This window comes from Oryctolagus cuniculus, chromosome 17 (genome assembly GCF_051225735.1).
Source record: "Oryctolagus cuniculus isolate XC-2025 breed Fujian yellow rabbit chromosome 17, ASM5122573v1, whole genome shotgun sequence".
In the NCBI taxonomy this organism is placed as follows: Eukaryota; Metazoa; Chordata; class Mammalia; order Lagomorpha; family Leporidae; genus Oryctolagus; species Oryctolagus cuniculus.
Window position 1 is genome coordinate 64,291,310 of NC_142883.1, and position 17,848 is coordinate 64,309,157.

Consider the following 17,848-nt stretch of genomic DNA (forward strand, 5'->3'; position numbering starts at 1 on the left):
ACCCAGTGGAAAATGTGGAACAATGTAGACGATCTGTGTTGTCTATGCAGAGAGCATGTTAGGGAATAAATATCCTGACCTCATTGTCCTCTTCCTTTGCATTCTCCTGTGGAAGACTTTCATTGACAAAATAAACTGGTATTCATAGAGGAAGGTAGTCTTTGATGCAAAGCCTTAAGAGGGTACCTCTGGTGGGGAGAAATGGAACCAGAACAAATGTCCTCTTAGGAGCAAAGTTATACTTCAACCTTCAGATGGTCAAGTGGACATCTCCAAAACTCATGACAAGTTTAATAGGCCTTCCTTTATCAGTCTGAGAAATATGGAAATAAAAAAGGGATACTATTTGTATATATTAGTCCAATAGACAAATGCTCCTTCCAAGAGCAGAGGAGTGGGGAACATAATGTAATACGATAGTTCAGTCTCTTAAACAGTAAATTGGAAAAGGCTCAACCAATGACTTGGTGTATATATGTGTAGCAGAGAGAGCAAGAATGAAAGAAAGAAATGGAGGACAAGTGAAGGGGAGGGCAAGAGAACGAGAAGGTGAGCAAGGGAAGAAGAAGAGGCCGGGAGGGAGCAGAAGAGGAGGGAGAGAGATGGGCATTTGGCAGAAGCAGTTAAGTCTTCACATGGGATGTCTGCATCTCATATTGGAATGCCCGGTTCAAATACTGGCTCCTTAACTTCTGATTCAGCTTCCTGCTAGCGCATACCCTGAGAGGCAACAGATAATGACTTCATTCCAAGGATCCCTGCTACCACATTGGGTGGCCCTGATGGGATTCTTGGTTCCTGGCTTCAGCCTGGTCCAACCCTAGCTGTTGTGGGCTTTTAGAGAGTGGGCCAGGACATAAAACTCTCTCTCCCTCTCTCTGTTGCTATACCTTTCAAATAAAATGAAAATAAACCTTCAAATATCCTAGAAAAAGAAAGGAGGCAGAAAGGGAGATTGGCACAGGGGAGGGGAAAACTATCTTCCTGTGGAGTATACAAAAATAATCAATATCGTTTCCTTCACATCTGATTTAATGTTTGCTAATATTGGTGTGTTTGTCCCAGCAATAATCCTCTTCAAATTCCCCATCTTGGAATGTATTGCCAGCTTATATTTGAACACAAGACTTAATATCAAGTCTCTTTAGGGTAGCACTTCTGAGACACATTCTTTCTGTCCATGTTCTTCCATTTTAAGTAGAAATGGAGAGAAGCTTTAAAGGAAGGAAAGATTAGATGACAGTTCATAAAAGCATGAAGACGAGGAGCCGAGTAGCATGCAGGTTTTGAGGAAATGGTGAATGCTGGGAACAGTGGCTTCTTTCAGGTTGTTTCTGCTTATCAGGTTTGATTACCAACCTGAAACCGCAACTCACTGCAGAGATTTTGTTTCTTTAGGAAAACCTCAGAACCACTTTATCACACAGTTTCTCTTTCATTTAAAAAACCCAAGTGTACATAGAAGATAATATAACCTATCCTCTTTGACTTATTTGCATTCAAGTACTTCAAGATGTTGGTTTCGAAGAACCATTTCATATCCAAATCTCAAAGCAGTTGAGACTTCTTTTATTGGGATTTCTCTTTTAAACAGTATTTTATCCCCACCCAGAATATTCAGAAACAGTAAATATGTTTACTTAGCATTGAATCTCAATATCTTCAAAAAGAAGTGAGTCCTACACACATTTAGCAAACCACGCTATAACAACTTAAGTTAGATGACATGATTTCGGTAATTCATATATATACTATACATGTTCACAATGGATTCTTGTATTTGACTTTTTCAGTTGAATTACCTCTGGTTCCACTACACGAACTTTGTATGCAATATACCAAATTAAAGGATTTAGGTTTAATACCAAAGCAAATTAGCAACCATTCACATGTGTTTCTCAAAGCACATTTTTCAGAGTCATCTGAGGGTCCTATTCTTCTCCAGCTCTAGGTCTGAAGAATCTCTGGATAATGGTATCTTAGAATATGCATTTTAACAAATTCATTACTTTCTGCAGTTTAAGAACTACAAGACTAGAATGAGAATTTTTTGCCACTGTATCCAAAGCTTTCTCAAGGTACTTTGCGCCTTTAGGCCTTATCAAATGAAGTGGTGGGGGAATCTTACAAGAGAAAAAAATCTAAACTGAGATTCGTGAGGCCTGTTTTTTTTTGTTTTTTTTTTTGTTTTTTTTTTTTTTTGATAGGCAGAGTGGACAGAGAGAGAGACAGAGAGAGAAAGGTCTTCCTTTGCCGTTGGTTCACCCTCCAATGGCCGCCGCTGCAGCCGGCGCACCGCGCTGATCCGATGGCAGGAGCCAGGATCCAGGTGCTTTTTCCTGGTCTCCCATGGGGTGCAGGGCCCAAGCACTTGGGCCATCCTCCACTGCACTCCCGGGCCACAGCAGAGGGCTGGCCTGGAAGAGGGGCAACCGGGACAGAATCCGGCGCCCCGACCGGGACTAGAACCCGGTGTGCCGGCGCCGCAAGGTGGAGGATTAGCCTAGTGAGCCGCGGCGCCGGCTGGCCTGGTTTTAACTTCAGTTTTGATAGCTGTAGCCTAGCTTGTGCCACCTAACCTCTCTGGGATTCACTTTTTCACCTTCAAAATAAAGGCCTTAGACCCAGATGTCTCTTTATGTCCCTTCCAATGGTGGCAGCCCTTGGTCCCGAATGTCCATATTAATGTCTCTGAGTATATCCTTTCTTAAATGATTGATTAATCCGCAGAAGAGTTTAGGTGTACCTGACCTTCCCTGAGAACTGGCTTCTCCTCTGAGAAATGATCCAGAACTTTTTGCATTTGCCCATTTCTTATTTCAACTCCCAGTGTTTCAAGGATGGTCAGTCTCCCCTGAGAAAAACTTGGAAACTCATGAAGGAGTTACTGAAGAACTCATACATTTAGTTTTCCTTGCCTTTGCTTTGGAGGGAGCAAATTCATGGATAGAGGTTGTTTCTAGGAATAGTAGCTCCATGTTTCTTTAGTTTAGTATCTCAGTAAAGATATTTTATTTAGTGGAGGTTTAAGCTTGTAAAAATTAAAAGAAAAAAGGAGGGATGGTGGGAGCAAGGGAAGGAGGGAGGGTAGGGTGAGAAGTATCATTACAATCTTCAATCTGTATATATGAAATACATGAAATTCCCTTTATATAAATAATTTTTTAAAAAAGACATTTCTAAAAATATTTCACAAGTCCCATGAAGTGTTGTCTGATATAAATTTCTAAATATAAAATAAGTATGGGACATTCATCAAAATGTGCTCTAAGAGGGCCTCAATGTCCATTATTATATTTAAAAGTTTTGAGAAAATTCGTAGTAAAAACATTTATACAAGTCAATAAATATTCTTAAAACTTTTCTACACAAAGGTTTGTCCCATACTCATTTATCATAGATTCCTTATAATGAGTAATATCTTGAGGGAGCTGGTTTCTTTTTGAATACTTATTTATTTTCATCTACTTAAAAGGCAGAACAACAGAGTGAGTGAGTGAGTGAGTGTGTGTGTGTGTGAGAGAGAGAGAGAGGGGGTGGGGGTGGGGAACAGATCTTCCACCCCTTAGGACTCTCCTCAAACCCTTGCGATAGCAAGGGCTGGGCCAGGCTGAAACCAGGCCATCTCTACTGCTTTCCCAGGCCATAGCAGAGAGCTGGATTGGAAGTTGAGCAGTCAGGACTCAAACTGGTGTCCAACTGGGATGCCGGCACTGCAGGTGGTGGCTTTACTTAATCTGCCACAGTGCCGGCTCCAGCAGTCTACATTTTAAATAAGCATGTGGGATAATTTTAGAGGGCCATGGAGCCTACTTCTCCAACAAAAGGAACTGATGTATTCTAATTTCTGGATCTGAGAGTGCCACCTTCTAGAATGTGTTCAAATATAAACATCAAGTAGCAATATTCACAGACACTGTCCATGGTCTTGCGAGGCAGTGGGTTGACTTGGGCTCCCCTCAGTCTCAGTGTTTGTAGGGAGCACAGTTTGTGTGGAAGCAGGATTTTTAGACTTGCAGTTCTGAGGACAAGAGCGGCGGAGGCCCCATCATTACTGCTTCCTTGCCCTTAGCTCTCAAAGGAGTGCAGACGAAGGTGAAGTGGCAGCTCTGCGCCTCACAGCCGGGTCCCAGGTGAGTGTGAGCGCTAATGGTTGCGGAAATCCCACCTTACTTCTCAAAGTACAGGTGCATTCCTTTGTGACACTAGAGCCACTCTAGAGAGAGCTCAGTTCTAGATTACAAAGGGCTCAGTAGAAAATGTCTCCTACTTACCCATGGTACCTCTCTTTTCCATCCATATTCATTGTTGTCTGCAACTTTTAAGTTATCACCCTTCCCCACAAAGGGCCAGAATAGCTAATATTAAGAATTGTTGGGGCTAACATTATGACACAGTGGATTAAGCTTCCACTTCTGACATGAGCATCACGTATCCGAGTGCTAGTTTGAGTCCTGGCTGCTCCACTTCTGGTCCAGCTTCCTGCTGATGATGCTTGGGCCACTGCCACCGACATGGGAGACCTGGATAGAATTCCTGGCTCAGCATTGGCTGTTGTAGACATTTCAGGAGTTAACCAGTGAATGGAGGATCGATCTCTCTCGCTCTCACTCTCTCTCCCCTCCACTCCCTCGTCCTCTCTCTCATTCTCCCTACTGCTCTGCCTTTTAAATAAATATATATTTTTTTAAATTGCTGAATTTAGGTGGTAGTCATACCATATGGGTGATCATTGTGTTTATCTTTCAAGTTTATATGTTCTGAAAAGTTTTATTTGAAGGAGCTGGGGAGGAGAAAGGGAGCTGTCCCTGTTGTGTGTGGAGTGCCACAACCCAAAGATTCCTCCGCCTTTCTCTCGGCCACTATGATCCAGGGCATACACAGTAATTATTAGACATTGGCAGTGTGTATACAAGTGACTTTGCAGTCCTTTATATACTTGCTGTCTTCCATTGGCTTCTCAGCCACCTTACATTAGTCTTGAAGACTTTATTAGTCGGTTGGAGCTGATGGAAAAAAAAACTGGCTTAAGCAAAGAGAGGTATTTATTGACTAAAATGTTATTGAAAAATTGAGGTCTGGCCAGATGTGGGGCCCAAGAAATAACATTAAAACCTGTTCTCTTCATTTCCCAAAGCTTTATTTCCCAAAGCTTTCTTTTTCTCCGTGGGTTTTGCTCTCAAGCACACTTTTCCTCGAGCACTGGCTACAAACAGGTTTAGGCTGACTTACATCTTCCCATGTTGAGGGCCAGAGAGAGGAGGCAGCTTCTTTCCTAGATACTCCCTGCCTCATCAAATTGTACATGCCAGAACTCTGTGGACAGTTTTTACATTTCCTCCTCTCCTTTATGCATGAACACATTTACTTAATTACATTTTACTGTAATTAGCGAATACTCATGCACTGTTAACACCCACATGCCTGTTGTTTGCCTGAACGGTTATGATAAATCTCCCAATTCTGCCTTTGCCCCATGCACTCCATTCTCTACATTGTACTGAGAGTGATGTTTTCAAAATCAAGTCAAATCAAGTTATCCCTTTGCTCCAAACACTTCAGGGATTCTCACACCCTTTGGCTTAATGACCAGAATCCTTGAGGTTGACAAAATCTTGTAAAACTCTGCTTTTACTCACTTCGACATTTTTATCTCACCTGTTTTCCCTCCTTCTCCAGGCTGTGTCTTAGCAGCTCTTGAATGTTTTCGCATCCAAAGACCTAGTGTAACTAAAAATTATTGAAGACTGTAAAGAGCTTTTGTCCATACAGGTGATATCTACCAAAATTTACCACATTAGAAATTATAACTGAGGGGCCAGCTTTGTGGCACAGTAGGTTAAGCATCCACGTGCGGTGACTGCATCTCATATGGCCACTGGTTCTAGTCCTGGCTGCTCTACTTCTGATCCAGCTCTCTGCTATGGCCTGGGATGGCAGTGGAGGATGGTGCAACTGCTTGGGCCCCTGCACCCACGTGCGTGATCAGGATGTAACTTCTGGCTCCTGATTTCAGCCTGGCCCAGCTCCAGCCATTGCAGCCATTTGGGGAGTGAACCAGTGAATGGAAGATAACTTGCTCTCTCTGTCTCTCCCTCTCTCTGTCTGTAGTTATGCCTTTCAAGTAAATAAATAAATCAAAAAAGGAGGAATTATTAAAAAAAATTAAGACTGAGCAAAAATGAGCTATTAATTTTAAAATAATTATAAACCCATTACCCTCTGCTGCATTACAATTTTTATAAGAAGACTTCATAAACAAAAATATGTTACCTAAGAGTGGTGGATTTTTATAGTTTTCTTGATTTTTTAAAAAGATTTATTTTATTGGAGGGCAGAGTTACAGAGAAAGAGAGAGATCTTACATCTGTTAGTTTACTTCCCAAATGTCCATAATGATTGGGGCTGGCCCTGTCCAAAGCCAGGAGCCTGGAGCTTCTTCCATCTCTCCCATGTGAGTACAGAGGCCCAAGGACTTGGGCCATCCTCTGCTACTTTCACAGGCTCATTAGCAGGGAGCTGGATCAGAAGTGGAGCAGCTGGGACTCAAATCAATACCTATACAGGATTTCTTTTTTTTTCTTCACATTTCTGCAAATCTCTCCAAAATATGGCTTCATCAAAGATAATTATTCTGATAGTTGCTTCTGAATGCAGTTTTTTTGTGATATGTTGTTTTTTTATGTTTGTTTTTTAAAGATTTATTTATTTGAAGGAGGAGAAGGGGAGGGAGATCTTCCATCTGTTGCTTTAACTGCACAGATGGTCACAATGGCTGTAGCTAGTCCAGGCTGAAACCAGAAGCCGGGAGTTCTATCTAGGTTTCCCACTTGGGTGTCAGGGGCCCAAGTACTTGAGCTACCCTCCACTGCTATCCCAAGCACATTAGTTGGGAGCTGGATTGGAAGCTGAGCAACTGGGATCCTAACCAGCACTCAGATATGATAAGCTGGCATCACAGGCCGCATCCTAACCCATTGTGTCACAGTGCCAGCACCTGTGATATGCTGTTCTAGTATAAGTGTATGAAGAAAATCCATTATTACCTAGATAGATAGTTGGAAAAGGGAGAAGTGTTTTATATTTACAATCCTTGTCAGATAAAATTAGGACTTTTGGGCCGGCGCCGTGGCTCACTAGGCTAATCCTCCGCCTTGCTGCGCCAGCACACTGGCTTCTAGTCCCAGTTGGGGCGCCGGATTCTGTCCAGGTTGCCCCTCTTCCAGGCCAGCTGTCTGCTGTGGCCAGGGAGTGCAGTGGAGGATGGTCTGAGTACTTGGGCCCTGCACCCCATGGGAGACTAGGATAAATACCTGGATCCTGCCATCGGATCAGCATGGTGCACCAGCCATAGCATGCAGGCTGCGGCGGCCATTGGAGGGTGAACCAATGGCAAAGGAAGACCTTACTGTCTCTCTCTCTCACTGTCCACTCTGCCTGTCAAAAAAGAAAAAAGAAAAAAAAAAGAAAATTATGACTTTTCTGCTCTAAGACTCTCTAATAAAGCAGGAGGTAATTGATTAAAGATTAGATACAAGGACAGCCATTTGGCCTAGTGGTGAAGACACCTGCATCCTGTATCAGAGAGCCTGGATTCAGATCCTAGCTGTGCTCCTAATCCCAGCTTACTGCTAGAGGGGTGGCAGCAGGTGATGGCTCAAATGATGAGGGGCATAGTAGAAAAGCATTGTTAGGAAGATTAAACTGGCAGTGGGTTTTATATTTGGATGTGGCAAGATTGGAAAACTGAGAACTTAGAAGTCATAACTATATACTGAGATAATTGCCTGGATATTTGTTGTAGCAATGTGTGTTGTATAAAAAGTTACTTCTCCCATCTGACCTGATGTACTCATTGTCTGCTCATAAGTGGATATATTGCTTCATACATAACCCGCATTTACCTATATTTCTGGATGTCTTTTCCCTCTTGGGACTCTACTGGATGGAGTATACTCATTTTCTCTGCATATACTGAGTATTTGTTTCCCTCCATTTGCTTCTCTTTACAAATCATCTGATGAGTCAGATCCACCTACTCCATGAAGGCATGCCTTTCACCTTCATTAACTTTTACCTATTACAGAATTGCCTTTCTGTTGAGCACATAAAATGAAGGGGATTTGCATTTCCAATGTTTTTCAGACATGGAGACAAGACCCAAGAGCAAGGATTCAACTTCAGTGCAAGATTTTTCCAAAGAAGATTCCTGCCAGGTTGCAATAATAGAGAGACTGACAAAGAATAATGGCTTGGAAACAGCTCTTGAATGTGACAGTTGGTTAGAGAATATGCAAGGAAGTCAGGAGAGACACTTGAGAGAAACGTTCACCCACATGAATTCATTACCTGAAGAAACAGATCATGAACATGACGTTTACTGGGAGAACTACAGTCAGAAGTCTGTTCTTGCCACTCAAGACAGAGTTCCCAGAGGATCCTTTTCCTTTCATACACTTGATAAAAGATTGAAACAGAAGTTGAGCTTAATGAAAAAGCAGAGAACTTTTAAAGAGAAAAAGCCTCATCAGTGCAATGATTGTGGTGGACCCTTCACTTACCATTCAGTACTTATTCGACACCAGAGAGTCCACACTGGAGAGAAACCTTACACCTGCAGTGAATGTGGGGAATCTTTTAGCCACAGAGCTAATTTAACAAAGCATCAGAGAACTCATACTAGAATTCTCTTTGAGTGCAACGAATGCAAGAAAACCTTCACAGAAAGCTTGTCCCTTCCAGTTCATCAGAGAATTCACATTGGAGAAAGACCTTATGAGTACAGCGAATGTGGGAAGGGTTTTAACCGAAGTACACATCTTGTGCAACCTCAGTTGATTCATACTGGAGTTAAGCCGAGTGTAATGAATGTGATAAAGTGTTCCTTCATTTATCAGCACTCATTAAACATCAAAGAACTCATACTGGAGAGAAACCCTATAAATGTCAAGAATGTGGGAAAGCCTTTAGCCACTGTTCATCCCTTACTAAGCACCAGAGGGTTCATACCAGGGAAAAGCCATATGAATGTAGCAAATGTGGAAAAACTTTTAGTCAAAGCACACATCTTGTTCAGCATCAGAGAACTCATACTGGAGAGAAACCCTATGAGTGTAGTGAATGTGGGAAAACCTTTAGTAGGAGCTCAAATTTTGCTGAACATCAAAGAATTCGTATTGGAAAGAAACCCTGTGAATGTAGAGAGTGCGGAAAAGCCTTCATTCATTCATCAGCTCCTATTCAACACCAGAGAACTCATACTGGAGAGAAGCCCTTTAGAGGTAATGAATGTGGGAAAAGCTTTAAGTGTAGTTCATCCCTCAGCAGACATCAAAGAATTCACACTGAAGAACAACCCTGGAACATCCCTGAATGTGAAATAATGTAAGTTGGGTTTATAACTGTGTTAAGTACCTGAGTGTTTAGATGTAAACCATTGTATGCACTTGAGGACTAATTTTATATAAACATCTAATTTCACTCACATAATACATAGTTTTGAGCCACAGACAGGATGGTCCTTATGTCCATTGATTTGCTTATTAAAACTTCTGACCAGAAATCTCAAAATTTTAATCTTCAACCTCTCAAATACCCATCCAAGGAAATTCATGCAATCCCAGAGAAGGTAGCATTATAAATTATGAAATTGTTTTCCCTTCTCCTGGTCATATTGGAGCCCTATTGTAGTTTCTCACTTTGGAAAGGAAATTCTTACTTGATAGGTTAGGTTGATAGCTTATAGTAGATCCTTATCATGAAGAGTTCACCAAGTTATTATTCTTTGAATCCAAAATAGAGATCCAGATATGCAGGTGGTATCATTTCTCCAGAAAATGTAATTTCTATTATCCAAAAAAGCTAAATAAGCTAAGAGTTGAAAGTTTTTTGGATTTCCTTCCTATCTCCCAAAAGTTGCTATCTACTTTTATGAATATAAACAAAGTATTTACAGCAGGTTCTGAGCTATGGTCATATGAGTTATATTGATTATAGATTGAGGCACTGTTATCCCTGTCTATAGAAATGTACCTTCATTTTCTACTTTTTCCTGGAGTTAGCCTGAAAGACAGAGTTGGTCAGAATCTTAAGTGTTGATCAAGCCCCTCTTTGTTTATCCTTGGCATTGAATAATCCTTGGTTTTCTAATGTCCACAAATATCCAGGAAACATTGTTTCTCCACGTTATTTAGCATTGTGTACATTGTGCTGTGTCACTTTGAGAAAAGACCCCATGGCTATTGAGGGTTTGGAAAGCTGGTGGATTGGATCAATGTGTTATTATACTTAAGGTTCCAGTCAAGAAGAACTGAAGCAACTGTGAGACAGCAGCTCCTGCATTCCTGTCAGGTATGGAAAATAGTCACAGGACAGTCCTGAGCAACTCACTGAGATAAGCAGCTGAAAAGCAGTTTTTCTGTCCTTAATTTTTACCCTGTTGTTGTTATTGTTGTTCTCCATGTGTTGGTTGGTCTTTATCTCAGAGTTCTAAAGATGGACAAGGCATGAAATCACAGTGATATGTTAGCATAAGTTACAAGGGTGACCAAGACCAGTGGTGGGATTGGAAACACAAAAGCAAAAGGTCAAATAACTAGTAAAACACTATGTAAATGCCATTTTTATTATATATATATGTTCTGTATAAAGAAAATTATGTAAAATGATAGAAAAATACAGATTTCTACTTTCTTCTCTCCTAACTCCTATCCTTCATGATCAATTATCAATCAGCCTGTACGCTTGTCCCTTCCACATTATCCCAGTTACCTACAGTTCCCTCTCAGTGGAACTTATTTTATGATGGAAGAAAAGTAGGGAGATAGTTTAAAGAAGTAGGGATAGTGAAGTGCACTATCATTAGGGATGCATGGAATATAAATCTAGCAATGATGGCAATGAGAACAAAAGGGCTCTTGACAAAGAGATTGTAGAATGAACAAAAAACATTGAAGGAGATTGAGTTGGGAGGGAAGACTTGGGTCTGAAGGGTTTGGGTAGGATAATGGCTGACTCATCACAATATAGGAAAAGGAATTCTTTCACCTCCTTAATATTCAATATTAATAGTTTTGAGCAGATAGCTGTAGCCCAGACCCATAGATCAACCTGGGCCTACAGTCAATTTCTCTAAATAAAATTTTATTGAAACTCAGCCACACATTCCTTTACATGTTGTCTTTGGTTGCCTTTCCTTGCAGTGGCAAAATCGAGTAGCTGCAACAGAAATTGTGTCTCCTGACTACTTTAACAAAATAAAACTGGGTAGCTTATAAGCAGCCAAGACATAGTTCTCATAGTTCTGGAAGTTGAGAGGTCCCAAGATCAAGGCATTCGCAGATTTGGGGTCTGATGAAGGCCTACTTCCTGGTAGGAAGGCACCCTTGCACTGTGTCCTCACTAGGTAGAATGGGGCCCATCTTATAAGGACACTAATCTCATTCACAAGGGCCCCACCTACAAAGACCATCACATAGGTATTGACTGGGTTTCAGGGTATGGATTTTGGACATTCAGTCAACAGCCGATTGTATGTCCCTAAAATATTTACTATCTGGCTCTACAGAAAATGCTGCTCCTATGCTAGAGCATCTGTCAAGAAGTGAGGTAGAGACAGATAAAATAGTCAGAGAAATTGGAGAAGTTGTAGTGACGGTGAAGTAATCCTTCACTAGGGACGAAAGCCATTGAAGTTACCTCCATGTACCAGACTGGTAAGCAGAGCAATGCAGATGAACACTGAGTTGTTACTACTCCATAACAGTAGCCCTGTCCCTCTAGTTTATTGTTAAGATTACACAACCGTGTGAGTTTGTGTGAAAGGAAAATAAAAGAGATGGGAAATGCATCAAAATGTTCCTAACTTAGGATGTTACCATGTGTTGTGGAGAGAATTGAAGCTGTGAAAATGTTTTAAATATACCATATGGTTCAGTGAAAATAAATTCATTTGGGGGCCACATTTAAACTAACAAAAATATGCACGCCCAACATGGGTGTTTGAAAGTTGAGCTTAAAATCTACCAACCCCAGTTAGCAATTGTGTGACCTTAGGAGGCAACTTATCCTGAGTCTCAGTTTCTTTATTCGTAAAATGGAAATAAATCATCCCTTTCTCATAAGGTTGTCATGAGATTAAATAGGACGGTGCATCTAAAGGATCTGGCACAGTAGCATGAGGAGCCCCCCTTCCACTTATGTGAGCAGTGCTCCCAATTCCCCCTTCATTGTCTACATTTATTCCTGAATGAAGCAGTTAAGCATCAGAGTGTGTGTGTGTGTGTGTGTGTGTACATATGTCTACAATTGTATAAAAGAGTGTCTCAGAAAGTCAGTGGAATTAAAAGCACATGTATTTTGGTGCAAAAGTTTTTTCAAAACCCATGCATAATAATTTTCATAATTCAGATTTCCCAAAAGCTTTTTGAAACCTGTGTGTGTGTGTGTGTGTGTGTGTGTGTGTGTCAAATGATGTGGCTAAGAATCAGCCTGTGGAAGTTGAGAATCATTGTATTCTCCACACCTTTTTTTTTACCTGTTGAGGACCATGACCGTCCTGCTCCCTGGCCTGTCACAGAGTTGAAGCTTTACTTCTTCCTGCTCTTGCTTCTTTTCTGTTGCTGTTCCCTGCACAGCCTCCTTGAGATCTCCTGGAGCATGCTTTTTTCCTTGTGGGTCTGACTTAAACAGGAGCTATTTGCTGACTCCAGAAACAAGTTTGCAATATAACGTGAAGGGACTCAACTCCACTGGTAAAACTCCACTGGGAAATACGGCTCTTTGTGTTTCAGTATTTGTCCTCGTTATGCCTGATGTTCAACTTGACTGCATGTTTGTACTCCAGCGTAAATGTTGAAAGCTTTAATGTTGTGCGTTTCAAATGTTTTTGGTTACCTATAAACAATTTGTTCTTACTGTCCCATTGTCAATAAAGATGTTGTCTGTATACATACATATATTATCAGGAACTTGTGTAAATTGCTTTTAAGTTCACCTAATATAGAATCTTTCATGATGTAAAGAAGGACCAACATAAATTATCTCCGTATCCAGGAAGCCAATCACATTCCTAATTGTTCATCTGGAAGATGGGATGGAGATGCCCTTGGGAGCCTACATATATATAAGTTGAGGAGGAGAGGAGGGTGGTTTCTATCATGTAGTACTGAATCTCAGGCCAAGCACAGCCACTATTCCCTTTGCAGGGGCAATGGGCAACAGTAAAAGTAAGGCAGTAAAACCAGGCAAAATAGGTTTTAAAACACTGAAGTTTGAAATATATATGATTTGGGGGAAAGCAATTTAACAGCACACAGGTATAAAATAATTAAGAATAATCAAACATTCAAATCTGTTGGTAAGTGTTCAATCATCTTTTAAAAGATACTCATAGTTTTTATTTCTTAGATAAATCCTCACTTTTTGGAATTCTAAAACAAGGGGCTGGCACTGTGGTGCAGTGACATCCCATATGGGCGCCAGTTCCAAACCTGGCTGCTCCACTTCTGATCCAGCTCTCTGCTGTGGCCTGGGAAAGCTGTAGAAGATTGCCCAAGTCCTTGGGGCCCTGCACCCGCATGGGAGACCCGGAGGAGGCTCCTGGCTCCTGGCTTCAGATCGGCATAGCTCTAGCCATTGCAGCCAATTGGGGAGTGAATCGGATGGAAGATCTCTCTCTCTCCCTCTCCCTTTTTCCCCCTCTCCCCTCCCTCTCTCTGTCTCCCTCTGCCTCTCCTCTCTCTGTGTAACTCTGATTGCAAATAAATAAATAAATCTTTAAAAAATAAAATACTAGAACAGGATTCAAGTTAGAAGCTATATGTTCCCATGTTCTCTCTTCCCTTCTTATACTTATTCTTGGCCTAAAATGGGCAATATGGGGGCCCAGAGCCACCTGAGCTCTCCCTCACCATAAGTTTTACTGGTCAGTGGGAAGAGTATTCCCCTGTAGTTGATAATACATGCAATGTGGCATCTATGGGTTACTGTATTGTTCCAGTTAATGCCCTAAAATAATTGGATGTTTTCACTGAATCATTTACATTTTTCACTATATAACCTCTTGGTTTTTTTGTTTGTTTGTTTGTTTTTGACAGGCAGAGTGGACAGTGAGTGGAGAGAGAGAGACAGAGAGAAAGGTCTTCCTTTTGCCATTGGTTCACCCTCCAATGGCTGCCACAGCCGGTGCGCTACGACTGGTACACCATGCTGATCCGAAGGCAGGAGCCAGGTGCTTCTCCTGGTCTCCCATGGGGTGCAGGGCCCAAGCACCTGGGCCATCCTCCACTGCACTCCCGGGCCACAGCAGAGAGCTGGCCTGGAAGAGGGGCAATCGGGACAGAATCCGGCGCCCCGACCGGGACTAGAACCCGGTGTGCCGGCGCTGCAAGGCGGAGGATTAGCCTATTGAGCCACGGCGCCGACCACCTCTTGTTTTTTTAACCTTTTAACTTTTTAAAGTTCACATCATGGGAATCCGAGGCATTGGTAGATCAAGCCTATTCTTTTTATACATATTTATTTATTTGAAGGGCAAAGTTGCAGAGAGAGAGGGGTCTTCCATCTGCTGGTTCACTTCCCAAACGACCGCAATGGTGGAGCCAGGCCATAGAATAGAGATAGCAGTTTCTTCAAGGTCTCCCACATGTGCTCAGGGTTCCAGAGACTTGGGTCACCCTGTACTGCTTTCCCAGGCATGTTAGCAGAGAACTGATGGCAAGTGGAGTAGCCGGATACTGAACTGGCGCTCATATTGGATGCCAACATTGCAGGCCGCAGCTTAACCTACTGCCCCACAACACTCTATTGAAATATCCACTGTCTCAGATACAGATTGGAACTCTCTAATCTGGAAATCAAAACAATGTTAAGCACCAACAGGAAAACTCCATATCTGAACTCATGTGACTTGTCCTAACACAGACACACTAAAAATATTGTACAAAATTACCTTTTAGTCATGTGTATAAGGTGTACATGAAATACAAATGAATTTTTTATACTTGGGTCCTAACCCTGAGATATCTGATTATATATTTGTAAATATACCAAAATCCCAAGGAATTCAAAATCAAAAACATTCCTGGTCCCAAGGACATCAGCTAAGGGATACTCAACTTGTATAGCTTTGCCATGATGTTCTAGAGGGAGAAGGTGTGAGCTGAAGGATTGTGATTTTCAGGAACTACATATTATGTGGTTATATTTGCGTAGAGCATGGAAAACCAGAGTAGCAGGGAGAAAGGTCTTCTATCTGCTGGTTCACTCCATATTTGGCTGCAACAGGCCGGAGCTGCAGTGATCCAAAGCCAGGAGCCAGGAGCTTCTTCTGGGTCTCCCACATGGGTGCAGGGGCCCAAAGACCTGGGCCATCCTCTACTGCTTTCCCAGGCCATAACAGAGAGCTGGATTGAAAGTGGAGCAGCTGGGATTCAAACCGGCGCCCATATGGGATGCTGGTGCTTCAGATATGGAAGCAAGGAACTAGAGGATTTCAATTGTCATTTTTAGCAAGTGAGCTGACATAGACCAAGTTTAATTTTTGCAGTGTGGACAACAGAAGGAAGAAGAGAAAAGCTGATGGCTGGGAGCAAGTATGGAGGTTGTCCATCAACAAGTAGGGAAGGGATGGTGGCATCTGAGATAAAGCTTGCTCCTCTCATCCTCTGTAAAGGGCTCTGTGTCTTCTCCCATTGCTCATCTTGGTTCACAGCTGTAACTAAGGTCTCTTAAGCACACAGTTATACACACATATACTGGGTAGACATTACTTTTGGTTTGTATAAGCCTCTTTCTTACAAGCAGTTTCCATTATCGAAAACAGAAAACGAGGCAATAAATGTTGCTGTTTTCTTGGGAGACAAGATGTCAAAGTATAATTTTTTTAAGTTGATAAAGATTTGGTCTTGATGAAAGAATTATCAAACTAGTATGCCAGCTTGAAAGAAAACACCAGAGATGGGGTATTTGTGTGTGTGTGTGTGTGTGTGTGTGTGTGTAGTGAAGTAATAAAAGCACAAATAAGATTGCTAATTAGAAAATTGGTCCTGCAGGACTACTGCCATAACCTTTGGAACCATCTTGTCTACCAAACAAAAATCATTTACAACATACTGGTTGGTACAGCTTTATCTTTTTTATAAGTCTTTGGTGACTATACATAGGCCCTGTATGAATCAAGAGTTAATAGTAGGGGCTGGCACTGTGACATAGAAAGCTAAGCCTCTGCCTATGGCACCGGCATCCCATATGGGCACCGGTTCAAGTCCTGGCTGCTCCATGTCTGATGCAGCTTTGTGCTATGGCCTGGGAAAGCAGTAGAGGATGGCCCAAGTCCTTGGGCCCCTGCACTTGCGTGGGAGACCTGGAAGAAGCTCCTGGCTCCTGGCTTTGGATTGGCAGAGCTCCAGTCATTGCCATCATTTGGGGAGTGAATCAGCGGATGGAAGACCTCTGTCTCTGCCTCTCCTTCTTTTTCAGTGTAACTCTGACTTTCAAATAAATAAATAAATCTTTAAAAAAAGAAGAAGAAGAAAGAAAAAAATGTAATGAATGTGGGAAAGCCCTCCGTTGTTCCCCCAACTCAATCCATCTGAGGATTCATATGGAAGAAACCCTATGAGTGCACTGTCTGTGGAAAAGCCTTCCATAAATACGCAATCTTACCCAGCATCTGGGAATTGATACTGAAGAGAAACCTTACATATGTCATGAACGTGGAAAAGCATCTGAGTAGACATCAAATTTGCCAGATATGAATGAGGTCACACTGGAGTGAAGCCCACTACATACATCAATTGTGAGAAAGCATTTAGCAGTGATCCACATCTCACTGGGCACCTGAGGACCCATTCTGGAGGACAGCCATACAAATGCAATGTATGTGGGAGAGCTTTCAGAAGTAATCTTCCATCTGCTGGTTTACTGCTCAGATGGCCACAATGGCCAGAGCTGCGCTGATCTGAAGCAAGAAGTCAGGAGCTTCTTCCATGTCTCCCACACAGGTGCAGGGGCCCAAGGACTTGAGCTATCTTCTACGCTTTCCCAGGCCATAGCAGAGAGCTGGATCAAAAGAGGAGCGGCTAGCCAGGATTTGAATCGGAGCCCATATGGGATGCTGGCACTGCAGGCGGTGGCTTTACCCACTACACCACAGCGCTGGTCTTTTTTTTAAGATTTTAATTATTTGAAAGCTTCGTTACAGAGAGACAGAGGGAGAGACAGAAAGAGAGATCTTCCATTCATTCCCTAGATGGCCACAACAGCTAGGGCTGGCCCTCCAAAGCCAGGAGCCAAGAGCTTCATCCAGGTCTCCCACATGAGTGCAGGGATCCAAGCTCTTGGGCCATCTTCCACTTCTTTCCCAGGCACATTAGTAAGAAGCTGGATTGGAAGTGAAGCTCTGAGACTCAACCTGGAGCCTATATGGGATGCCAGCATTGCAGGCGGTGGCTTAACCCGCTACCCCACAGCACCAGCCCCTCTCAGAACTCTTAAAAGGCCACAGTGTGAAGTAATATACTTATCAAGTAGAGTTCGCACATTTTACCCCTTTTCTTGGGCAAATGAATATTTGTTTTCAGTAAAGAACAGAAACAAAACTCAGACAAAAATATTCATAGCCTTACACAATAAACCAAAAATTAGCATTTTGATCTTGCCTCAGGAAAAAAATTATATTCTTTCCAGATTGCTTTGTCTCAAACATACTGAACATCTAATAGCAGCATATTTGAGACTTTCAAGAAGGAGGTTAAAACAATGGCATATCAAAACACATAACTACTACTTGATATAATAAAAAGCAATTCTCCTTCGAAAGGGGAAGACCTCTAAACTTTTTTAAACT

The 17,848-nt window shown here is 42.0% G+C and overlaps 1 pseudogene; it reads left to right on the forward strand.

The window, feature by feature from the left end:
- The first annotated feature begins 8,147 nt into the window (after positions 1–8,147).
- LOC149121299 (zinc finger protein 286A pseudogene) lies at positions 8,148–13,239 on the forward strand (annotated as a pseudogene).
- The last annotated feature ends 4,609 nt before the right edge of the window (positions 13,240–17,848 follow it).